Source organism: Hyla sarda, chromosome 4 (assembly GCF_029499605.1).
Source record: "Hyla sarda isolate aHylSar1 chromosome 4, aHylSar1.hap1, whole genome shotgun sequence".
NCBI classification, from domain to species: domain Eukaryota; kingdom Metazoa; phylum Chordata; class Amphibia; order Anura; family Hylidae; genus Hyla; species Hyla sarda.
In genome coordinates this window covers 11,637,041-11,664,929 of record NC_079192.1, presented here as the reverse complement: position 1 = coordinate 11,664,929, position 27,889 = coordinate 11,637,041, and the positions used below count along the sequence as shown (strand labels likewise).

General features: G+C 51.7%; 1 pseudogene; it reads right to left on the bottom strand.

Moving 5' to 3' along the window:
- Positions 1-3,357: 3,357 nt before the first annotated feature.
- On the bottom strand, positions 3,358-27,889 carry LOC130367545 (dnaJ homolog subfamily C member 3-like; annotated as a pseudogene).

The window sequence follows — 27,889 nt, the reverse complement described above, 5'->3', positions numbered from 1 at the left end:
GACAAGTCTGAATGACCTCACGACACTTCTTGTTTCTCTGACTTTTTGTAACACTTTAGCACAAAAATGTACAATTTCTATTCCAGAAAAAAAAAGTGCACTTACCGTTTTATCTGTAATACCTTTGGTTTTTAAATACACAATAAATATTTTTATTATACAAGTTACTTTTTGCCTAAAAGTTCTGTAATTTTTTGAGTGAAATATAAAATGTCCCAATATTGTGCCTGTATTTTTGTTTTATGAATAATATCTCATTTTGCACAACCTAGTAATGTTTTTATCTACTTGTCTTGTCTATTCATTTATGATACGTAATACTTTTAACCCCTTCACGTCCCATGACGGATCTAGTCTGATTAGATGCCACTAATAAAGAAGGGGGGGGGGGCACGACAAATACATGGAATCCAGAAAAACGTATTCACAATTGTGAGTGTGTACCAAGCCGCGATCCCCAGTTCAGCCAATAACTTCAAAACGCCTGCGGGGTGCAACGTATCCAGTGTAAAGAAGCTGTGACTAATATAGCAAAGAAGCGATAACGTGCACTCACCGCGTGGTATGCGTATTCAGTCCAGGAGGCTCGTGGTCAGGGAGATGTCTATAGATGACACCGAAGTGCTCGGAGGCAACGGCAGCCGTTTCGCATGGTACTCCGCGCTTCTTCCTTTTGAATGCTGGCGGTGCTTTCACTCTAGTGGTAGCATGAGACGGAGTCTACAACCCACACAAGTGGCTCAGGTAGTGCAGCTAATCCAGGATGGCACATCAATGCGAGCTGTGGCAAGAAGGTTTGCTGTGTCTGTCAGCGTAGTGTCCAGAGCATGGAGGCGCTACCAGGAGACAGGCCAGTACATCAGGAGACTGGGAGGAGGTTGTAGGAGGGCAACAACCAAGCAGCAGGACTGCTACCTCCACAGGAGGAGCACTGCCAGAGCCCTGCAAAATGACCACCAGCAGGCCACAAATATGCATGTGTCCACTCAAACGGTCAGAAACAGACTCCATGAGGGTGGTATGAGGGCCCGACGTCCACAGGTGGGGGTTGTGCTTACAGCCCAACACTGTGCAGGACGTTTGACATTTGCCAAAGAACACCAAGATTGGCAAATTCACCACTGGCGCCCTGTGCTCTTCACAGATGAAAGCAGGTTCACACTGAGCACATGTGACAGACATGACAGAGTCTGGAGACGCCGTGGAGAACGTTCTGCTGCCTGCAACATTCCCCAGCATGACCGGTTTGGCGGTGGGTCAGTAATTGTGTGGGGTGGCATTTCTTTGGGGGCCGCACAGCCCTTCATGTGCTTGCCAGAGGTAGCCTGACTGCCATTATGTACCGAGATGAGATCCTCAGACCCCTTGTGAGACCATATGCTGGTGCGGTTGGCCCTGGGTTCCTCCTAATACAAGACAATGCCTGACCTCATGTGGCTGGAGTGTGTCAGCACATCTGGGATGTCTCGATCCATCCACCACAGACTGTCCAGGAGTTGGCTGGATGCTTTAGTTCAGGTCTGGGAGGACATCCCTCAGGAGATCATCCTCCACCTCATCAGGAGCATGACCAGGCATTGTAGGGAGGTCATACGGGTACGTGGAGGCCACACACACTACTGAGCCTCATTGGGACTTGTATTAAGGACATTACATACAGTTGGATCAGCCTGTAGTGCGGTTTTCCTCTGTGATTTTGAGTGTGACTCCATATCCAGACCTCCATGGGTTCATACATTTGATTTCCATTGATAATTCAACTAAGACTAAAGTATTTTATACGATTAGTTTATTCATTCAGATCTAGGATGTGTTCTCTTAGTGTTCCCTTTAGTTGTTTTGAGCAGTGTATATTAGCACAACATCAGCTCACTCCAACAGAGGATATGCTCAATTTTAAGTCCACATACAAGACACTAGGCCACAGAGAACCAGGGACTCTGTGGGTCAGTGTTTCCCAATCAGGGTGCTACCAGCTGGTACAAAACTACAACTCCCAGCATGCACAGCTAACATCTGTCCGTGCATGCTGGGAGTTGTAGTTTTGCAACAGCCAGAGGCACCCTGCTTGGTAAACACTGCTCTACGTGTACGATGGTGTCTCAACTCTCTGTTGACTTTGGCTGTCAGAGGAGAGAAGGGATGGGCAAGTGTTCTCCTGCAAAATACATGTGCTAGTCTATGGAGGGTTGGGGAGTGAATGCAGGGAGTTGTAGTTGTGTAACAGCTGGAGGCACCCTGCTTGGTAAACACTGATGTGTGTGTGTACGATGGCCCCTCAACTCTGTTGACTTTGGCTGTCAGAGGAGAGAATGGATGGGCAAGTGTCCTCCTGCAAAGTACACGAGCTAGTCTATGCAGGGATGGGAAGTGCATGCTGAAAGTTGTAGTTTTGCAACAGCTGGAGAAACCCATGTTGGGAAATATTACTGTAGGTGGTCCACAGACCGCAGGTTATAGGAACATGAAGTCCCGGAGAGCAGCTCCAAGCACTTCTAACATTACGGGCAGCGTTTGGTGAGCAGAGGTCATAGTTGGTCACCAGCTGGGCCTTTAGTCAGACCGCCAAGAAGTCCACCTCGAAGACAACCGCCAGGAAAAGACTCTGCCCGTGGAATGCAGCATTCCTGCCAGCCCCCACCCAAAATCTCATTAACAGCAGACTATCACACAATCATTGAGGTTGCAGCACCTGCTATTCCTTCCCTGAATGGTCCTCTGCCTGTGATGTGTGTATATATATACACATATATACACATATACACACACACACACACACACACACACACAATAGGGAGACGGTGGCGTAGGCTGTAGGCGCTGGTCAGAGGTGATGACATCACTCAGGGGATGGGGCTAGAGTTCAAAGACAAAATTCAGCCACACCTACTGAGATATCAGAGGATCATGCATCATCTCGGGAGAGAGGGAGGAGTCAGGGAGCTGGAGACAACACGGCACTGACAATGAAAGGACTACACATCTTCCTTTCAGAAAAGAGGGAGGAGCTAGGGAGCTCCTGAGACACCACCACACTGACCGTGACTACACAACTCAGAAAAAATGGAGGAGCTGGGGAGCTGCTGAGACAACACTCTACTGAAAATGAGAGGACTACACAACTTCCTGTCAGGGGATACAATCTGTAATAACAATATATTAGTAAATTTCCTCTATAAGTTTGCCGTCAGTGAATGGGAACCTTGTTGTTTACATCCAGAGGCTGTAAAACTGCACAGACCTAATACAGCTGAGAGTTTCCTACAGTTTTAGACTTTCTGAAATACTCTGTGCTGCAGGGATCAGATGACCTGCAGTAATATATATGGTGGAAGTAACCAAATAAGGGAAATCAAGTAAAATTATAGATATATTTTATTATACATCTGATTCCCTCCCCCACCCTGGAGTTTCTCTTTCTATTCACTTTCAGGAGGAGCGGCTCCATCCTGCATCACGTGTCCATGAACGAGCGCTCTGCTGAGTGTGCGAGGGGCACGACCCCCGTAATCACTGTGATAAATAGAAGGTCAGATCTGACCACAAACCGTACTGACCGCGACCATGGCGAATAACGCTGCCCATCCCCCATGGCTGTAAACTGTCTACATGATGATGATGAGGTCCTTACAGAGGTGACCAGCAGATGGCGGTATGTAACGTGACTCAGTCCCCGTCACCCACTTCAAGGCTTCTCAAGGCTCAGTTAAAGTTAAATTTGAAGTGAAAGTTTCCTGAGCTGAAGGGGTTAAACTCAAAAGGCCATTGTTGGTGGTGTCCGGAGCCCTGCTGATTCTCGGGATCCAGTGGATCTTCTCCAGCATCCACCTTCTGCCGCATTTCTGAAAATTGTAAAAGGGGTTACACAGGGTTATATTCTTGTATATAGGAGGCAGTATTATAGTAGTTATATTCTTGTATATAGGAGGCAGTATTATAGTAGATATATTCTTGTATATAGGAGCAGTATTATAGTAGTTATATTCTTGTATATAGGAGCAGTATTATAGTAGTTATATTCTTGTATATAGGAGCAGTATTATAGTAGTTATATTCTTGTACATAGGAGGCAGTATTATAGTAGTTATATTCTTGTATATAGGGGCAGTATTATAGTAGTTATATTCTTGTATATAAGAGCAGTATTATAGTAGTTATATTCTTGTATATAGGAGGCAGTATTATAGTAGTTATATTCTTGTATATAGGAGGCAGTATTATAGTAGTTATATTCTTGTATATAGGAGCAGTATTATAGTAGTTATATTCTTGTATATAGGAGCAGTATTATAGTAATTATATTCTTGTATATAGGAGCAGTATTATAGTAGTTATATTCTTGTATATAGGAGCAGTATTATAGTAGATATATTCTTGTATATAGGAGCAGTATTATAGTAGTTATATTCTTGTATATAGGAGCAGTATTATAGTAGTTATATTCTTGTATATAGGAGCAGTATTATAGTAGTTATATTCTTGTACATAGGAGGCAGTATTATAGTAGTTATATTCTTGTATATAGGGGCAGTATTATAGTAGTTATATTCTTGTATATAAGAGCAGTATTATAGTAGTTATATTCTTGTATATAGGAGGCAGTATTATAGTAGTTATATTCTTGTATATAGGAGGCAGTATTATAGTAGTTATATTCTTGTATATAGGAGCAGTATTATAGTAGTTATATTCTTGTATATAGGAGCAGTATTATAGTAATTATATTCTTGTATATAGGAGCAGTATTATAGTAGTTATATTCTTGTATATAGGAGCAGTATTATAGTAGTTATATTCTTGTATAAGGGGCAGTATTATAGTAGTTATATTCTTGTACATAGGAGATCGTATTATAGCAGTTATATTCTTGTACATAGGGGGCAGTATTAATGATATTTCTATGACAGAGGTACCTGGGTCTGTTAACACTTCTTTGGCTGCTGCGATATCAATGAATTTCTTCTCTGCTTCCCTCTTCTCCTCCTCTGACTGGAAGTTGTCCGGATGCCATTGTTGTGCCAGCTTTCTATACGCCTTGATTACTTCCTGCTTATTGGCGTTTCTGTAAGGAAGTCGCCATATTGTCATCTTGATACCCTTTATAAGTCACAGGCCATGGTAATGTCACCAGTAAAGCTTTTAGTTACCTCTTGACTCCCAGGATTTTGTAATAATCTCTTTTCCGGGACTGTTTTAGTAGTTTCTGTGCTCTGTCCAGACCCTGATTGATCTCCTCATTTTCTCCGTCCAGCTCCTTCGCTTGCTGGAAATCTTCTACCGCTGCCAAAAGAGAAGAGAGAGCAGGTTACTGATAGGGACAGAAACTGAGGAGGAGTCAGCACAGATATAAAAGTGAGATGGAGAAAAGAAGGAAGGGAGTTAGAGAACCAGAAAAGAGCAAAGAGAGGGAGGAAGATAGAGATGAGAGGAAGGGAGCGAGAGGAGGAGGAGGAGGAGGAAGGAACAGAGAGGAAGGGAGTGAGAGGAGGAGGAGGAGGAGAGAACAGAGAGGAAGGGAGAGAGAGGAGGAGGAGGAGAGAACAGAGAGGAAGGGAGCGAGAGGAGGAAGGAACAGAGAGGAAGGGAGTGGGAGGAGGAGGAGGTAGGAAAAGAGAGAGGAAGGGAGTGAGAGGAGGAGGAGGAGGAGGAAGGAACAGAGAGGAAGGGAGTGAGAGGAGGAGGAGGAGAGAACAGAGAGGAAGGGAGTGAGAGGAGGAGGAGGAGGAAGGAACAGAGAGGAAGGGAGTGAGAGGAGGAGGAGAGAACAGAGAGGAAGGGAGCGAGAGGAGGAGGAGGAAGGAACAGAGAGGAAGGGAGTGGGAGGAGGAGGAGGAAGGAAAAAGAGAGAGGGAGTGAGAGGAGGAGGAGGAGGAAGGAACAGAGAGGAAGGGAGAGAGAGGAGGAGGAGGAGAGAACAGAGAGGAAGGGAGCGAGAGGAGGAAGGAACAGAGAGGAAGGGAGTGGGAGGAGGAGGTAGGAAAAGAGAGAGGAAGGGAGTGAGAGGAGGAGGAGGAAGGAACAGAGAGGAAGGGAGTGAGAGGAGGAGGAGGAGAGAACAGAGAGGAAGGGAGTGAGAGGAGGAGGAGGAGGAAGGAACAGAGAGGAAGGGAGTGAGAGGAGGAGGAGAGAACAGAGAGGAAGGGAGCGAGAGGAGGAGGAGGAAGGAAAAGAGAGAGGGAGTGAGAGGAGGAGGAGGAGGAAGGAACAGAGAGGAAGGGAGAGAGAGGAGGAGGAGGAGAGAACAGAGAGGAAGGGAGCGAGAGGAGGAAGGAACAGAGAGGAAGGGAGTGGGAGGAGGAGGAGGAGGAAGGAAAAGAGAGAGGAAGGGAGTGAGAGGAGGAGGAGGAGAGAACAGAGAGGAAGGGAGAGAGAGGAGGAGGAGGAGGAGAGAACAGAGAGGAAGGGAGCGAGAGGAGGAAGGAACAGAGAGGAAGGGAGTGGGAGGAGGAGGAAGGAAAAGAGAGAGGAAGGGAGTGAGAGGAGGAGGAGGAGGAGGAAGGAACAGAGAGGAAGGGAGTGAGAGGAGGAGGAGGAGAGAACAGAGAGGAAGGGAGTGAGAGGAGGAGGAGGAGGAGGAGGAAGGAACAGAGAGGAAGGGAGTGAGAGGAGGAGGAGAGAACAGAGAGGAAGGGAGCGAGAGGAGGAGGAGGAAGGAACAGAGAGGAAGGGAGTGGGAGGAGGAGGAGAGAACAGAGAGGAAGGGAGTGAGAGGAGGAGGAGAGAACAGAGAGGAAGGGAGTGAGAGGAGGAGGAGAGAACAGAGAGGAAGGGAGTGAGAGGAGGAGGAGAGAACAGAGGAAGGGAGCGGGAGGAGGAGAGAACAGAGAGGAAGGGAGCGAGAGGAGGAGAGAACAGAGAGGAAGGGAATGAGAGGAGGAGGAGAGAACAGAGGAAGGGAGCAAGAGGAGGAGGAGGAGGAGGAGGAAGGGAGCGAGAGGAGGAGGAGGAGGAGGAAGGGAGCGAGAGGAGGAGGAGGAGGAGGAAGGGAGCGAGAGGAGGAGGAGGAGGTGGAAGGGAGCGAGAGGAGGAGGAGGAGGAGGAAGGGAGCGAGAGGAGGAGGAGGAGGAGGAGGAAGGGAGCGAGAGGAGGAGGAAGGGAGCGAGAGGAGGAGGAGGAAGGGAGCGAGAGGAGGAGGAGGAGGAAGGGAGCGAGAGGAGGAGGAGGAGGAAGGGAGCGAGAGGAGGAGGAGGAAGGGAGCGAGAGGAGGAGGAAGAAGGGAGCGAGAGGAGGAGGAAGAAGGGAGCGAGAGGAGGAGGAGGAGGAAGGGAGCGAGAGGAGGAGGAGGAGGAAGGGAGCGAGAGGAGGAGGAGGAGGAAGGGAGCGAGAGGAGGAGGAGGAGGAAGGGAGCGAGAGGAGGAGGAGGAGGAAGGGAGCGAGAGGAGGAGGAGGAGGAAGGGAGCGAGAGGAGGAGGAGGAGGAAGGGAGCGGGAGGAGGAGGAGGAGGAGGAAGGGAGCGAGAGGAGGAGGAGGAGGAAGGGAGCGAGAGGAGGAGGAGGAAGGGAGCGAGAGGAGGAGGAAGGGAGCGAGAGGAGGAGGAGGAAGGGAGCGAGAGGAGGAGGAGGAGGAGGAAGGGAGCGAGAGGAGGAGGAGGAGGAGGAGGAAGGGAGCGAGAGGAGGAGGAGGAGGAAGGGAGCGAGAGGAGGAGGAAGGAACAGAGAAGAATGGAGTGAGAGGAGGAGGAGGAAGGAACAGAGAGGAAGGGAGTGAGAGGAGGAGGAGGAGGAAGGAACAGAGAGGAAGGGAGTGAGAGGAGGAAGGAAGGAAGAGAGAGGAAGGGAGTGAGGAGGAAGGGAGTGAGGAGGAAGGAAGGAAGAGAGAGGAAGAGAGTGAGAGGAGGAAGGAAGAGAGAGGAGGAAGGAAGGAAGAGAGGAAGAGAGTGAGAGGAGGAAGGAAGAGAGTGAGAGGAGGAAGGAAGGAAGGGAGAGGATGGGAGTGAGAGGAGAAAGGAAGAAAGAAAGAGAGGAAGAGAGCGAGAGGAGGGAGGAAGAAAGAAAGAGAGGAAGAGAGCGAGAGGAGGAAGGAAGGAAGAAAGAAAGAGGGAGGGAATGAGAGGAGGAAAAAAAAGGGAAGAGAGTGAGAGGAGGAAGGAAGGAAGAGAGAGGAAGGGAGGGAGAGGAGGAAAAAAGGGAAGCGAGAGGAAGGGAGTGAGAGGAGGAAGGAAGGAAGAGAGTGAGAGGAGGAAGGAAGAGAGTGAGAGGAAGAGAGTGAGAGGAGGAAGGAAGGAAGAGAGAGGATGGGAGTGAGAGGAGAAAGGAAGAAAGAAAGAGAGGAAGAGAGCGAGAGGAGGAAGGAAGAAAGAAAGAAAGAGAGGAAGAGAGCGAGAGGAGGAAGGAAGGAAGAAAGAGAGGAAGAGAGCGAGAGGAGGAAGGAAGGAAGAAAGAAAGAGGGAGGGAATGAGAGGAGGAAAAAAAAGGGAAGAGAGTGAGAGGAGGAAGGAAGGAAGAGAGAGGAAGGGAGTGAGAGGAGGAAGGAACAGACATGGAGAGGAAGGGAGGGAGAAGAGGAGGAGGAAGGAACAAAGAGGAAGGGAGTGAGAGGAGGAAGGAACAGAGGAGGTGGAACAGATGAGAGAGGAAGGGAGTGAGAAAGAAGAAGACATTGAGGAGGGAGCAGTAACAGTAATAGCTGCGGCACATGTAGCGCTCCTGGACGGACCTTTCTCGTACTCCTCATTCAGGATGTAGACCTCCGCCCGGTCTTTCAGCACATGAGGATTGTGAGGGTCTCTCTTCAGAGCCTCTGTACAAACATTAATGGCTGCCTCTGTGTGCTGACTCTGGAGGACAAGGACAATAGGGGGGGGTTACACTATGTACTGAGCTGTAAGCAGAAGGTTTCTGCCCCCAGGGGGCGGAGTTATTGGCTCCTCTGTAGGGAGTGAGGGAGGTAAGTGCACGCACCTTGGACAGACAGTGACATATTCTCTCCTTTGCTCTTTTGCTGTAAATTTCCAGATCTGGCTCGGTCTTCATCGCTGCTTCAAACTTCTCTACAGCGGCTTCATATCTGCAGAGGAAGCACCCGCCATGTTACCTGGTAAATACATACCAGGCGCTGCTTCCGAGACGGAGACGTGATGTCAAGGCCACGCCTCCTAGTGATGTCACACCATGTCCCCTCCAATCATGTCTATGGGAGGGGGCGTGGCGGAAGTCACGCCCCCTCCCATAGACATGAATGGAGGGGGCGTGGTGTGACATCACTAGGAGGTGTGGCCGTCACGTCTCCATTTCAGAGGCAGCTCCCAGCACAGAATGTCGGGGGCTGCACCGAGATCGTGGGGTGGGGGGTCTTACTTTTGCATAGGGGATAAGATGTATAAAGCCGGAATACCCTTTTAAACCTTGGTATGTGTGTGAACAGTCGTCTATTTGGGGTACTTAAAGGGGTTATCCAGGAAAAAACTTTATTATATTATATATTATTATATATATATATATATATTAAACGGATTTGTAAATTACTTCTATTAAAAAATCTTAATCCTTTCAGTACTTATGAGCTGATGAAGTTAAGTTGTTCTTTTCTGTCTAAGTGCTCTCTGATGACACCTGTCTCGGGAACTGCCCAGTTTAGAAGCAAATCCCCATAGCAAACCTATTCTAAACTGGGCTGTTCCCGAGAAACACGTGTCATCAGAGAGCACTTAGACAGAAAATAATAACCTTAACTTCAGAAGCTCATAAGTACTGAAAGGATTAAGATTTTTTAATAGAAATAATTTACAAATCCGTTTAACTTTCTGGAGCCAGTTTATATATATATAAAAGTTTTTTCCTGGATAACCCCTTTAACTGTGTAACAACCAGAGGCCGCCCTGGTTGGTAAACACTGGCCTAAGGTGGGGGACACTTACCTCTGGTCTCGGATGAGTTCTTCTGCGGACTCCAGTTTCTGGACAGTTTCTTCACTTGTTTATAATGGGAATAACAATCCTTATCGTCCTGATCCAACTTCAGACATTCCCGCACTTGACTGCAGGGGACAAAGCACATAGTGAGGCCATAGAATGGGGAGAAGAACTCCCAACATCCATTACTGTGGGGTCACCATGTCCTGGGGTCATCAGAGATGTAAGGGCTTAAAGGAATACATCATCCAGATCGTCCTCCACCATCTACAATGAGACTTTCCATTCTGATCCTCTGACATTGTAAAATATAAGAGATGACGTCTGTCTATAGTCGTTATATGGGGTATAAGAGATGACGTCTGTCTATAGTCTTTATATGGGTATAAGAGATGACGTCTGTCTATAGTCCTTATATGGGGTATAAGAGATGACGTCTGTCTATAGTCCTTATATGGGGTATAAGAGATGACGTCTGTCTATAGTCCTTATATGGGGTATAAGAGATGACGTCTGTCTATAGTCGTTATATGGGGTATAAGAGATGACGTCTGTCTATAGTTCCTTATATGGGGTATAAGAGATGACGTCTGTCTATAGTCCTTATATGGGGTATAAGAGATGACGTCTGTCTATAGTCTTTATATGAGGATATAAGAGATGACGTCTGTCTATAGTCTTTATATGGGATATAAGAGATGACATCTGTCTATAGTCTTTATATGGGGTATAAGAGATGACGTCTGTCTTTAGTCTTTATATGGGGTATAAGAGATGACGTCTGTCCTTATATGGGGTATAAGAGATGACGTCTGTCTATAGTCTTTATATGAGGATATAAGAGATGACGTCTGTCTATAGTCTTTATATGGGATATAAGAGATGACGTCTGTCTATAGTCTTTATATGGGGTATAAGAGATGACGTCTGTCTATAGTCTTTATATGAGGATATAAGAGATGACGTCTGTCTATAGTCTTTATATGAGGATATAAGAGATGACGTCTGTCTATAGTCTTTATATGGGGTATAAGAGATGACGTCTGTCTATAGTCTTTATATGAGGATATAAGAGATGACGTCTGTCTATAGTCTTTATATGGGATATAAGAGATGACGTCTGTCTATAGTCTTTATATGGGGTATAAGAGATGACGTCTGTCCTTATATGGGGATATAAGAGATGACGTCTGTCTATAGTCTTTATATGGGGTTATAAGAGATGACGTCTGTCTATAGTCTTTATATGGGATATAAGAGAGGACGTCTGTCTATAGTCTTTATATGGGGTATAAGAGATGACGTCTGTCTATAGTATTTATATGGGGTATAAGAGATGACGTCTGTCTATAGTCTTTATATGGGGTATAAGAGAGGACGTCTGTCTATAGTCTTTATATGGGGTTATAAGAGATGATGTCTGTCTATAGTCTTTATATGAGGATATAAGAGATGACGTCTGTCTATAGTCTTTATATGGGGTTATAAGAGATGACGTCTGTCTATAGTCTTTATATGGGTTATAAGAGATGACGTCTGTCTATAGTCTTTATATGGGGTATAAGAGATGACGTCTGTCTATAGTCTTTATATGGGGTTATAAGAGATGACGTCTGTCTATAGTCTTTATATGGGGTATAAGAGATGACGTCTGTCTATAGTCTTTATATGGGGTTATAAGAGATGACGTCTGTCTATAGTCTTTATATGGGTTATAAGAGATGACGTCTGTCTATAGTCTTTATATGGGGTATAAGAGATGACATCTGTCTATAGTCTTTATATGGGGTATAAGAGTCTGTCTATAGTCTTTATATGGGGGTATAAGAGATGACGTCTGTCTCTAGTCTTTATATGGGGTATAAGAGATGACGTCTGTCTATAGTCTTTATATGGGGTATAAGAGATGACGTCTGTCTATAGTCTTTATATGGGGTATAAGAGGATGACGTCTGTCTATAGTCTTTATATGGGGTATAAGAGATGACTTCTGTCCTTATATGGGGGACTGGAGCAGGTCAGCACAGAGTCAGACATTTGACCTCATCAGATACTAAACAAATGACACCACACAGGCCCTCTAGGGTATAACCTGACCCCCTGACCTCAGGCTCTCCTCGTGCTCGCCCATCATGTAGTAGAGCTTGCTGAGCTTCAGGAAGGCGGAGCGGTTGTCGTTGCGCAGTTTGGTGGTCGGCTTCAGGTCCTGGATGGACTTGGTCAGGTCTCCATTGTGCAGGTGACACTCTGAGCGCAGCTCCCGCATGCTGGGGTCCCAAGGGGAATACTAGGAGAGACAGGAACACCAGCGATAAGGGGTACGGAGGGCCCGGAGGGGAGGACGCCTACAGCCACAGATGTACTTACCTCCACCACCTTCTCCAGCCAGCTGACGGCCCCCACATAATCGTCCTGGTTGTAAGCCCTCCAGGCCTCGTCTCTATGGGCCTCCACCTCGCGGGCCCGCTCCAGCTGGCTCCTGGCTTCTTCATTGGAGGGGCTGCTCGCCAGCTGATGGGGAAAACAAGATGACGCTACTTCACCAATCTTTCCCAACCAGGGTGCCTCCAGCAGTTGCAAAACTACAGCTCCCAGCATGCCGTTGGCTGTCCGGGCATGCTGGATGTTGTAGTTTTACAACAGCTGGAGACACCCTGTTTGGGAAACACTGTTTTAAAGTATAAGGACAGAATTGTGATTGCAGCTCTGGATGTGACTACAGAATAAAGTATAAGAACAGAATTGTGATTGCAGCTCTGGATGTGACTACAGTATAAAGTATAATAAAAGAATTGTGAAAGCAGCTCTGGGTGTGACTACAGTATAAAGTATAAGAACAGAATTGTGACTGCAGCTTTGGATGTGACTACAGTATAAGAACAGAATTGTGATTGCAGATCTGGATGTGACTACAGTATAAAGTATAAGAACAGAATTGTGATTGCAGCTTTGTATGTGACTACAGTATAAGAACAGAATTGTGATTGCAGCTCTGGATGTGACTACAGTATAAAGTATAAGAACAGAATTGTGATTGCAGCTTTGGATGTGACTACCAGTATAAGAACAGAATTGTGATTGCAGCTCTGGATGTGACTACAGTATAAAGTATAAGAACAGAATTGTGATTGCAGCTCTGGATGTGACTACAGTATAAAGTATAAGAACAGAATTGTGATTGCAGCTCTGGATGTGACTACAGTATAAAGTATAAGAACAGAATTGTGATTGCAGCTCTGGATGTGACTACAGTATAAAGTATAAGAACAGAATTGTGATTGCAGCTTTGGATGTTACCACAGTATAAAGTATAAGAACAGAATTGTGATTTGCAGCTCTGGATGTGACTACAGTATAAGAACAGAATTGTGATTGCAGCTCTGGATGTGACTACAGTATAAGAACAGAATTGTGATTGCAGCTTTGGATGTTACCACAGTATAAAGTATAAGAACAGAATTGTGATTGCAGCTCTGGATGTGACTACAGTATAAGAACAGAATTGTGATTGCAGCTCTGGATGTGACTACAGTATAAGAACAGAATTGTGATTGCAGCTCTGGATGTGACTACAGTATAAGAACAGAATTGTGATTGCAGCTTTGGATGTTACCACAGTATAAAGTATAAGAACAGAATTGTGATTGCAGCTCTGGATGTGACTACAGTATAAGAACAGAATTGTGATTGCAGCTCTGGATGTGACTACAGTATAAGAACAGAATTGTGATTGCAGCTCTGGATGTGACTACAGTATAAGAACAGAATTGTGATTGCAGCTCTGGATGTGACTACAGTATAAGAACAGAATTGTGATTGCAGCTCTGGATGTGACTACAGTATAAAGTATAAGAACAGAATTGTGATTGCAGCTCTGGATGTGACTACAGTATAAGAAACAGAATTGTGATTGCAGCTCTGGATGTGACTACAGTATAAGAACAGAATTGTGATTGCAGCTCTGGATGTGACTACAGTATAAGTATAAGAACAGAATTGTGATTGCAGCTCTGGATGTGACTACAGTATAAGAACAGAATTGTGATTGCAGCTCTGGATGTGACTACAGTATAAGAACAGAATTGTGATTGCAGCTCTGGATGTGACTACAGTATAAGAACAGAATTCGTGATTGCAGCTCTGGATGTGACTACAGTATAAGAACAGAATTGTGATTGCAGCTCTGGTAGGGATTGGAGTTTGAGTGATTTCCTATAGGCAGCTCTGCAGGCTCTCTCTCTGCTGGTTACGCATCTACAATGTACTTTACTGTCTCACATTGTGGGAGATGCGGCATTTGCACCACTAACTGCATCAGTCATGTGACCTAGATCGTGATCTGTTCCCTAGGTGCCCAAACACAAGGGGGCGCACTCACCACCATCTGGAAATCCTCTTTGGCCTCTTGCGTGTCCCCCTGCTTCAAAAGGATGTTCCCAACCGCTGTAGTCTGGCCTGCAGGACAAGAGCATCGAAATCACCAGCCTGATCATAATCACTATCTCTACAGCACTCCTACAGGCAGGGAAGAGTACTGCAGCCCTAATAATTCCACAACGCAAAAGGGGATAAATATTCTCCATATAACAGAATGATATAGGACTCAGCGCTGCCCCATCTGGAGCTGCGCTAGAACAACAATGACAACTATATATTTATTTTACTCTAAGCAGCGGTCACTCACAGCCATGAAGTCCGGCTTCAGGTCGATGGCTTTGCTGAGATCCGGCAGCGCCGACTTAAACTTCCCCATGGCCAGGTACACGGTCGCTCGCTTGTAATAGGTCAGGTAATTTTTGGGGTCTCCATCTGGAAGATGATAGAACAGAACTCTGAACGCAGCTCTTGGATTTATATAAACCATAAAACATGATATAAAGGGAGAATTGTAAACGCAGCTCTGGATGTGACTGGAGTTTATCTGTATCCTCCACTGTTACCACTCGTCTGCAGGATGAGCTCTGCTGTGTCAGCACATGATAATGATGGTTGTGGAGGGAAGCGCTGCCCCCTAGTGTGTAATCTCTGAACTGCAGCAGCCGGACAGTTCCTATGACTGACAGTGTCCACATACCAGCGATTCCCTAATTTATCCTCGCCCGCCTGTACCCCCCCCTTGTGACTACACCGCCCCGTGACTACCCCCCCGTACTCCCCCTTGTGACTACCCCCCCCCCCTGTACTCCCCCTTGCGACTACCCCCCCCCCCCTGTACTCCCCCTTGCGACTACCCCCCCCCCCTGTACTCCCCCTTGCGACTACCCCCCCCCCTGTACTCCCCCTTGCGACTACCCCCCCCCCCTGTACTCCCCCTTGCGACTACCCCCCCCCCCCCGTACTCCCCTTGCGACTACCCCCCCCCCCGTACTCCCCCTTGCGACTACCCCCCCCCCCGTACTCCCCCTTGCGACTACCCCCCCCCCCCGTACTCCCCCTTGCGACTACCCCCCCCCCCGTACTCCCCCTTGCGACTACCCCCCCCCCCCGTACTCCCCCTTGCGACTACCCCCCCCCCTGTACTCCCCCTTGCGACTACCCCCCCCCCCTGTACTCCCCCTTGCGACTACCCCCCCCCCTGTACTCCCCCCTTGCGACTACCCCCCCCCCCTGTACTCCCCCTTGCGACTACCCCCCCCCCTGTACTCCCCCTTGCGACTACCCCCCCCCCTGTACTCCCCCTTGCGACTACCCCCCCCCCCCTGTACTCCCCTTGCGACTACCCCCCCCCCCTGTACTCCCCCTTGCGACTACCCCCCCCCCTGTACTCCCCCTTGCGACTACCCCCCCCCCTGTACTCCCCCTTGCGACTACCCCCCCCCCCTGTACTCCCCCTTGCGACTACCCCCCCCCCTGTACTCCCCCTTGCGACTTACCCCCCCCCCCTGTACTCCCCCTTGCGACTACCCCCCCCCTGTACTCCCCCTTGCGACTACCCCCCCCCTGTACTCCCCCTTGCGACTACCCCCCCCCTGTACTCCCCCTTGCGACTACCCCCCCCCCTGTACTCCCCTTGCGACTTCCCCCCCCCTGTACTCCCCCTTGCGACTTCCCCCCCCCCTGTACTCCCCCTTGCGACTACCCCCCCCCTGTACTCCCCCTTGCGACTACCCCCCCCCTGTACTCCCCCTTGCGACTACCCCCCCCCTGTACTCCCCCTTGCGACTACCCCCCCCCCTGTACTCCCCCTTGCGACTACCCCCCCCCCTGTACTCCCCTTGCGACTACCCCCCCCCCTGTACTCCCCCTTGCGACTACCCCCCCCCTGTACTCCCCCTTGTGACACCCCCCCCTGTACTCCCCCTTGTGACACCCCCCCCCTGTACTCCCCCTTGTGACACCCCCCCCCCTGTACTCCCCCTTGTGACACCCCCCCCCCTGTACTCCCCCTTGTGACACCCCCCCCCCTGTACTCCCCCTTGTGACACCCCCCCCCCTGTACTCCCCCTTGTGACACCCCCCCCCTGTACTCCCCCTTGTGACCCCCCCCCCCCCTGTACTCCCCCTTGTGACACCCCCCCCCCCTGTACTCCCCCTTGTGACAACCCCCCCCCCCTGTACTCCCCCTTGTGACAACCCCCCCCCCTGTACTCCCCCTTGTGACTACCCCCCCCACTCCCCCTTGTGACACCCCCCCCCTGTACTCCCCCTTGTGACTACCCCCCCCCCCTGTACTCCCCCTTGTGACTACCCCCCCCCCCCCTGTACTCCCCCTTGTGACTACCCCCCCCCCCTGTACTCCCCCTTGTGACTACCCCCCCCCCTGTACTCCCCCTTGTGACTACCCCCCCCCCTGTACTCCCCCTTGTGACTACCCCCCCCCCCTGTACTCCCCCTTGTGACTACCCCCCCCCCCTGTACTCCCCCTTGTGACTACCCCCCCCCTGTACTCCCCCTTGTGACTACCCCCCCCCTGTACTCCCCCTTGTGACTACCCCCCCCCCCTGTACTCCCCCTTGTGACTACCCCCCCCTGTACTCCCCCTTGTGACTACCCCCCCCCCCTGTACTCCCCCTTGTGACTACCCCCCCCCTGTACTCCCCTTGTGACTACCCCCCCCCTGTACTCCCCCTTGTGACTACCCCCCCCCCCTGTACTCCCCCTTGTGACACCCCCCCCCTGTACTCCCCCTTGTGACACCCCCCCCTGTACTCCCCCTTGTGACACCCCCCCCCCTGTACTCCCCCTTGTGACACCCCCCCCCCCCCCCTGTACTCCCCCTTGTGACACCCCCCCCCCCTGTACTCCCCCTTGTGACACCCCCCCCTGTACTCCCCCTTGTGACTACCCCCCCCCCTGTACTCCCCCTTGTGACTACCCCCCCTGTACTCCCCCTTGTGACTCCACCCCCCCCCCCTGTACTCACCCACTGCAGAGTGGTAATGGGATAGCGCCTCGGCCAGTTGTCCTGCTGCCAGAAGCTTCCGGCCCATTTCCAGGTGACTCTCCACCTCCGCCTGGCCGGCTGCCAGTGACCCTGCAGAAAACAGAGGAATGTAATCACCAGAATCACCAAAAAACACAATGGCAGAGATTTATTAAGACCAGTGCAGAGGAAAAATCGACCAGTTGCCCATAGCAACCAATCATTCCTGGCTAAATTCCTGGCTAAAGTGTACACAGGAACAGGAAGTCTGTTACAGGATGTAGATAAGACAGGAAGGGGGGGGGGGGCTGAAGACAACAGAGCAGAAGAAAAGCATACATTTTTTAGAAAATTGACAACAGGCTTTATTGTTGGACAAACCCTTTAAGTGGTGACCCCCCACAGCAGACAGAAGGCTCCATTGACCTTCTGAGGTCTTTCCTGCTTTCCTTCTGCTCTGCTGGTCTTTAACCCAACATCCTGTCCCCTGTACATCCTGTAATTGACTTACTGTGTACACTCTAGCTAGGAATTCAGTCATCTCTATTATCCACCAACTACGTCTTAACTATAACCCCAGGGATGTGGAAATCCTATCGCCCGACGCTGCTGCCGCCAGTTATGCTATCTAATTTTTTTCATTTTTAGTGGCTTCTGGCCACCCGCACTAAATCGCACCACCAGAATCCCGCCCCCTTCATACTCGCCCGCCGACCAAGCGCCCCACGGATGCACGCAAACACGTCCGAACTAAAACTACAACTCCCAGCATGCTACACAATAACCTTAACTGTACTACTATACAGTGCAACATGCTGCAACACTCACACAACAATAGGCTGTATCAGGGCATGCTGGGAGTTGTAGTTATCTAGTAACTAAATGCAAGCATTTTCTGACACATAAATTAGAGTAAATAAAATGCACCACACAAACTGGAGAAGCAGAACGCACCCCCAGTAACACAGCGCTGTTCACTGTTACCCAATCAAAAGACTCCATATATAAGTCACTATGAAGACTAAAAAAATAGTGATTAAAATGTTTTTAAAAGTGCGTATATATGTGAATAAGCATACACAGAAAGACAAAAAGGTTCCTGCACTCACCACAAGGAAACAGCAGACCGACTTCTATGGCGTCTCGGACAGATCCGACTTCAGGCTGACAACAGGGCGCTCAGAGTGGAGGCGACTGACGGCAAAGTTTCGCGCAGACTGCGCTTCTTCCGGCCTCTTACGAGGCCGGAAGAAGCGCAGTCTGCGCGAAACTTTGCAGTGCCCAGCAGTGCCCTCTTACGAGGCCGGAAGAAGCGCAGTCTGCGCGAAACTTTGCCGTCAGTCGCCTCCACTCTGAGCGCCCTGTTGTCAGCCTGAAGTCGGATCTGTCCGAGACGCCATAGAAGTCGGTCTGCTGTTTCCTTGTGGTGAGTGCAGGTACCTTTTTGTCTTTCTATGTAAGCTATTGAGTGACTTCTGGTTTCTTGGTTTCCAGCACCTCCGGACCCAAAGGCATCAGGACTCCGCGTTGCCTCAGTGACAGAACGCTAGCCTCCACAGTACATGCTGACATAATAGGTCTCTCTCCACAGCAGTGCCCTCTAGCTTGTGTTAGTTAATATGTGAATAAGCCCCTTTCCTAATATAAGTTTCCAATTTTCTTTAAAGGGGTAGTCCAGTGGTGAAAAACTTATCCCCTATCCTAAGGATAGGGGATAGTGTGAGATCACGGGGGGGGTCCGACCGCTGGGGCCCCCTGCGATCTCTCTGTACGGGGGCCAGGCTCTCTGGCCAGATAGCGGATGTCGACCCTCGCACGAGCGGCGGCCGTCACGCCCCCTCAATACATCTCAATGGCAGAGCCGGAGATTGCAGAAGGCAGCGCTTCGGCTCTGCCATAGAGGTGTATTGAGGGGGCGTGTCAGCCGCCGCTTCGTGCGGAGGTCGACACGCCCCCCTTCCCGTGGGCTGTCGGGGCTCCATACAGGAGATCGCGGGGGGCCCCAGCGGTCGGACCCCCCCCCGCGATCTGCAACTTATCCCCTATCCTTAGGATAGGGGATAAGTTGTTCACCACTGGACTACTCCTTTAAATAAAAATAATGTACAAAAAGTGTTATCGCTGCGTATGGAAATGTCCAGGCTATTAAAATATTACGTTAATTAAACCGTACGGTGAACGGTGTAAATGTAAAAAATTGTCCAGAATTGCTCATTTTTGGTCACTTCATATGAGAAATTTACCTCTGAACATAAATGGTTCCGATAAAAATAACAGATCCCGGCACATAAGATCACCCTCTAAGTTGACAGCAGTGTCTAAAGGGATCTTATAACCATCCCTGGTGGTCTAGTGGGGGGGGAGGAGGGGGGGGATCAGACTATTTTGGTTTAAATTATTTTATCTACCAGGACGAGTGGATTTTCTTGAAAAGACAAGTAGATTGTGTTCCGCTTTAGTCCCTTTTTTTATATTTCCACACCCCTGAACCCTTCTCATGAGGGAGGGAGATAGAGTTGGCTGAAGCCCCAGCAAGAGCGTCCGGATCAGGGGAACAGGAAGTTTGGCTTTAGACGACAGAGCAGAGAGTTCACATCAAACATACGCAAACATCTGATGCCTCCGGGATTGTATATCACCAGGAGAAGGATATATAAATCACCAGAAGTGACAGTCCTGACACCTGCTCCAGGGTCCCCACGACAACTCTTCCTGGCACTGCGCCCCAGTCTAGTCGTAGGAACCCATGTAGATGCGTCTCACCCTCCACATCTGTCACGTATGTGTGGATGGTGATTGTGATCCTGTGTCCCTATGACAAGGCTGCAGTGCAGGAAGTGTTGTCATGGGGACAGGTGTATATGAGAAGTGGATGATCACTCACCGTCCAGCTGCAGGTCCAGGATGACACAGAGGAGGGAGAGGGAGGAGAAGACCCCGCTAACACCGCGCCGCGCTCTGTCCATGTCTCAGACCTCTCTGCTGCACCTGGGGGGGACACAGTCACCATCATCATAACATGTAGTGTGTACGGCATTGTGGGAGATGTAGTGCCCCCTGCACCTTACATACAGTGCCCCCTGCACCTCACATACAGCGCCCCCTGCTGCCCCCTGCACCCCCACATACAACGCCCCCTGCTGCCCACTGCACCTCACATACAGCGCCCCCTGCACCCCACATACAGTGCCCCCTGCTGTCCACTGCAACCCACATACAGTGCCCCCTGCTGTCCACTGCACCCCACATACAGCGTCCCCTGCTGCCCACTGCACCCCACATACAGCGCCCCCTGCTGCCCACTGCACCCCCACATACAGCGCCCCCCGCTGCCCACTGCACCCCACATACAGCGCCCCCTGCTGCCCACTGCACCCCACATAAAGCGCCCCCTGCTGCCCACTGCACCCCACATACAGAGCCCCCTGCACCCCACATACAGTGCCCCCTGCTGCAACTGCTGCACCCCACATAAAGCACCCCCTGCTGCCCACTGCACCCCACATACAGCGCCCCCTGCACCCCACATACACTGCCCCCTGCACCCCACATACAGTGTCCCCTGCTGCCCCCTGCACCCCACATACAGTGCCCCCTGCTGCCCCCTGCACCTCACATACAGTGCCCCCTGCACCCCACATACAGTGCCCCCCTGCTGCCCACTGCACCCCACATACAGCGCCCCCTGCTGCCCACTGCACCCCACATACAGCGCCCCCAGCTACCCCCTGCACCCCACATACAGCGCCCCCAGCACCCCACATACAGTGTCCCCTGCACCTCACATACAGCGCCCCCTGCACCCCACATACAGTGCCCCCTGCTGCCCACTGCACCCCACATACAGCGCCCCCTGCACCTCACATACAGTGCCCCCTGCTGCCCACTGCACCCCACATACAGCGCCCCCTGCACCCCACATACACTGCCCCCAGCTGCCCCCTGCACCCCACATACAGTGTCCCCTGCTGCCCCTTGCACCCCACATACAGCGCCCCCTGCACCCCACATACAGTGCCCCCAGCACCCCCACATACAGCGCCCCCTGCACCCCACATACAGTGCCCCTGCTGCCCACTGCACCCCACATACAGTGCCCCCTGCTGCCCACTGCACCCCACATACAGCGCCCCCTGCTGCCACACTGCACCCCACATACAGCGCCCCCTGCACCCCACATACAGTGCCCCCAGCTGCCCCCTGCACCCACATACAGCACCCCCTGCACCCCACATACAGTGTCCCCTGCTGCCCCTGCACCTCACATACAGTGCCCCCTGCTGCCACCTGCACCCCACATACAGTGTCCCTGCTGCCCACTGAACCCCACATACAGCGCCCCTACTGTCCATAACCCACCTCACATACACCCCCCTACTGTCCATAACCCACCTCACATACACCCCCTACTGTCCATAACCCACCTCACATACACCCCCCCCCCTACTGTCCATAACCCTCCTCACATACAACGCCCCCTACTGTCCATAACCCACCTCACATACACCCCCCCCCCCTACTGTCCATAACCCTCCTCACATACAACGCCCCCTACTGTCCATAACCCACCTCACATACACCCCCCCCCTACTGTCCATAACCCACCTCACATACACCCCCCACTGTCATAACCCACCTCACATACACCCCCCACTGTCCATAACCCACCTCACATACACCCCCCACTGTCCATAACCCCACCTCACATACCCCCCCCCCACTGTCCATAACCACCTCACATACAACGCCCCCCACTGTCCATAACCCACCTCACATACACCCCCCCACTGTCCATAACCCACCTCACATACACCCCCCCTACTGTCCATAACCACCTCACATACACCCCCCCTACTGTCCATAACCCACCTCACATACACCCCCCCTACTGTCCATAACCCACCTCACATACACCCCCCTACTGTCCATAAACCCACCTCACATACACCCCCCCTACTGTCCATAACCCACCTCACATACACCCCCCCCATACTGTCCATAACCCCACCTCACATACACCCCCCCCATACTGTCCATAACCCACCTCACATACACCCCCCCCTACTGTCCATAACCCACCTCACATACACCCCCCCTACTGTCCATATCCACCTCACATACACCCCCCCCCTACTGTCCATAACCCACCTCACATAACACCCCCCCTACTGTCCATAACCCACCTCACATACCCCCCCCTACTGTCCATAACCCACCTCACATACACCCCCCCTACTGTCCATAACACACCTCACATACACCGCCCCCTACTGTCCATAACCCACCTCACATACACCGCCCCCTACTGTCCATAACCCACCTCACATACACCCCCCCCCCATACTGTCCATAACCCACCTCACATACACCCCCCCTACTGTCCATAACCCACCTCACATACACCGCCCCCTACTGTCCAAATCCACCTCACATACACCCCCCCCCTACTGTCCTTAACCCACCTCACATACACCCCCCCCTACTGTCCATAACCCACCTAACATACACCGCCCCTACTGTCCATAACCCACCTCACATACACCCCCCCCCCTACTGTCCATAACCCACCTCACATACAGTGCCCCCTACTGTCCATATCCACCTCACATACACCCCCCCCCCCTACTGTCCATAACCCACCTCACATACACCCCCCTACTGTCCATAACCCACCTCACATACACCACCCTACTGTCCATTACCCACCTCACATACACCCCCCCTACTGTCCATAACCCACCTCACATACACCACCCTACTGTCCATAACCCACCTCACATACACCACCCTACTGTCCATTACCCACCTCACATACACCCCCCCTACTGTCCATAACCCACCTCACATACACCACCCTACTGTCCATAACCCACCTCACATACACCCCCCCCCACTGTCCATAACCCACCTCACATACACCCCCCCCCACTGTCCATAACCCACCTCACATACACCCCCCCCCCACTGTCCATAACCCACCTCACATACACCGCCCCCTACTGTCCATAACCCACCTCACATACACCCCCCCCCCCTACTGTCCATAACCCACCTCACATACACCCCCCCCCTACTGTCCATAACCCACCTCACATACACCCCCCCTACTGTCCATAACCCACCTCACATACACCCCCCCCCCTACTGTCCATAACCCACCTCACATACACCCCCCCCACTGTCCATAACCCACCTCACATACACCCCCCCCCACTGTCCATAACCCACCTCACATACCCCCCCCCCACTGTCCATAACCCACCTCACATACACCCCCCCCCACTGTCCATAACCCACCTCACATACACCCCCCCCTACTGTCAATAACCCACCTCACATACACCCCCCCCTACTGTCAATAACCCACCTCACATACACCCCCCCCCTTACTGTCCAAACCCACCTCACATACACCCCCCCTACTGTCCATAACCCACCTCACATACACCCCCCTACTGTCCATAACCCACCTCACATACACCCCCCCTACTGTCCATAACCCACCTCACATACACCCCCCCCTACTGTCCATAACCCACCTCACATACAGTGCCCCCTACTGTCCATATCCACCTCACATACACCCCCCCCTACTGTCCATAACCAACCTCACATACACCCCCCTACTGTCCATAACCCACCTCACATACACCACCCTACTGTCCATTACCCACCTCACATACACCCCCCCTACTGTCCATAACCCACCTCACATACACCACCCTACTGTCCATTACCCACCTCACATACACCCCCCCTACTGTCCATAACCCACCTCACATACACCCCCCCCCCCCCACTGTCCATAACCCACCTCACATACACCCCCCCCACTGTCCATAACCCACCTCACATACACCCCCCCCCCCACTGTCCATAACCCACCTCACATACACCACCCTACTGTCCATAACCCACCTCACATACACCCCCCCCCCCCAACTGTCCATAACCCACCTCACATACACCGCCCCCTACTGTCCATAACCCACCTCACATACACCCCCCCCCCCCAACTGTCCATAACCCACCTCACATACACCCCCCCCCTACTGTCCATAACCCACCTCACATACACCACCCCCACTGTCCATAACCACACTCACATACACCGCCCCCTACTGTCCATAACCACCTCACATACCCCCCCCTACTGTCCATAACCCACCTCACATACACCCCCCCCTACTGTCCATAACCCACCTCACATACACCCCCCTACTGTCCATAACCCACCTCACATACACCCCCCTACTGTCCATAACCCACCTCACATACACCCCCCTACTGTCCATAACCCACCTCACATACACCCCCCCCTACTGTCCATAACCCACCTCACATACACCCCCCTACTGTCCATAACCCACCTCACATACACCGCCCCCTACTGTCCATAACCCACCTCACATACACCGCCCCCTACTGTCCATAACCCACCTCACATACACCGCCCCCTACTGTCCATAACCCACCTCACATACACCGCCCCCTACTGTCCATAACCCACCTCACATACACCGCCTCCTACTGTCCATAACCCACCTCACATACACCGCCCCCTACTGTCCATAACCCACCTCACATACACCCCCCCACTGTCCATAACCCACCTCACATACACCCCCCCTACTGTCCATAACCCACCTCACATACACCGCCCCCTACTGTCCATAACCCACCTCACATACACCCCCCCTACTGTCCATAACCCACCTCACATACACCCCCCCTACTGTCCATAACCCACCTCACATACACCCCCCCCCTACTGTCCATATCCACCTCACATACACCCCCCCTACTGTCCATAACCCACCTCACATACACCCCCCACTGTCCATAACCCACCTCACATACACCCCCCCTACTGTCCATAACCCACCTCACATACACCCCCCCCCCCTACTGTCCATAACCCACCTCACATACACCCCCCCCATACTGTCCATAACCCACCTCACATACACCCCCCCTACTCGTCCATAACCCACCTCACATACACCGCCCCCTACTGTCCATAACCCACCTCACATACACCCCCCCCCCCTACTGTCCATAACCCACCTCACATACACCACCCCCTACTGTCCATAACCCACCCTCACATACACCGCCTACTGTCCATAACCCACCTCACATACACCCCCCCCCTACTGTCCATAACCCACCTCACATACACCCCCCCCCCCTACTGTCCATAACCCACCTCACATACACTCCCCATACTGTCCATAACCCACCTCACATACACCCCCCCCCTACTGTCCATAACCCACCTCACATACACCCCCCCCCCTACTGTCCCATAACCCACCTCACATACACCCCCCCTACTGTCCATAACCACCTCACATACACCCCCCCTACTGTCCATAACCCACCTCACATACACCCCCCCCTACTGTCCATAACCCACCTCACATACACCCCCCCCTATTGTCCATAACCCACCTCACATACACCCCCCCTACTGTCCATAACCCACCTCACATACACCCCCCCCCTACTGTCCATAACCCACCTCACATACACCCCCCCCCCCTACTGTCCATAACCCACCTCACATACACCCCCCCTACTGTCCATAACCCACCTCACATACAGTGCCCCCTACTGTCCATAACCCACCTCACATACACCCCCCCTACTGTCCATAACCCACCTCACATACACCGCCCCCTACTGTCCATAACCACCTCCTCACAAACCCCGCCCCCTACTGTCTATAACCCACCTCACATACACCCCCCCCCTACTGTCCATAACCCACCTCACATACACCCCCCTACTGTCTATAACCCACCTCACATACACCCCCCTACTGTCCATAACCCACCTCACATACACCCCCCCCTACTGTCCATAACCCACCTCACATACACCCCCCCCTACTGTCCATAACCCACCTCACATACACCCCCCCCTACTGTCCATAACCCACCTCACATACACCACCCCCTACTGTCCATAACCCACCTCACATACACCCCCCCTACTGTCCATAACCCACCTCACATACACCCCCTACTGTCCATAACCCACCTCACATACACCGCCCCCACTGTCCATAACCCACCTCACATACACCCCCCCCCCCTACTGTCCATAACCCACCTCACATACATCCCCCTACTGTCCATAACCCACCTCACATACACCCCCCCCCTACTGTCCATAACCCACCTCACATACACCCCCCCTACTGTCCATAACCCACCTCACATACACCGCCCCCTACTGTCCATAACCCACCTCACATACACCCCCCCCTACTGTCCATAACCCACCTCACATACACCGCCCCTACTGTCCATAACCCACCTCACATACACCGCCCCCTACTGTCCATAACCCACCTCACATACACCGCCCCCTACTGTCCATAACCCACCTCACATACACCCCCCCCTACTGTCCATAACCCACCTCACATACACCCCCCCTACTGTCCATAACCCACCTCACATACACCGCCCCCTACTGTCCATAACCCACCTCACATACACCCCCCCCCCTACTGTCCATAACCCACCTCACATACACCCCCCCTACTGTCCATAACCCACCTCACATACACCGCCCCCTACTGTCCATAACCCACCTCACATACACCCCCCTACTGTCCATAACCCACCTCACATACAACCCCCCCCCACTGTCCATAACCCACCTCACATACACCCCCCCTACTGTCCATAACCCACCTCACATACACCGCCCCCTACTGTCCATAACCCACCTCACATTACACCACCCCTACTGTCCATAACCCACCTCACATACACCCCCCCCTACTGTCCATAACCCACCTCACATACACCGCCCCCTACTGTCCATAACCCACCTCACATACACCCCCCCTACTGTCCATAACCCACCTCACATACACCCCCCTACTGTCCATAACCCACCTCACATACACCCCCCCTACTGTCCATAACCCACCTCACATACACCGCCCCCTACTGTCCATAACCCACCTCACATACACCCCCCCTACTGTCCATAACCCACCTCACATACACCCCCCCTACTGTCCATAACCCACCTCACATACACCGCCCCCTACTGTCCATAACCCACCTCACATACACCCCCCCTACTGTCCATAACCCACCTCACATACACCCCCCCTACTGTCCATAACCCACCTCACATACACCCCCCTACTGTCCATAACCCACCTCACATACACCCCCCCTACTGTCCATAACCCACCTCACATACACCCCCCCCCCCTACTGTCCATAACCCACCTCACATACACCCCCCCTACTGTCCATAACCCACCTCACATACACCCCCCCTACTGTCCATAACCCACCTCACATACACCCCCCCCCTACTGTCCATAACCCACCTCACATACACCCCCCCCTACTGTCCATAACCCACCTCACATACACCCCCCCCTACTGTCCATAACCCACCTCACATACACCCCCCCCTACTGTCCATAACCCACCTCACATACCACCCCCCCCTACTGTCCATAACCCACCTCACACATACCCCCCTTGTACCTGCAGCTCAGCCCGGTCACCGCTCAGCACTACACATCCCCTGTACACAGACAACACCAGCACTTCCGCTTCCGGATGTCACGTACACGTCTGACAGCCATTCCACGAGACACATCCGGGTTCTCAGCACATCAACCAATCACTGACCAG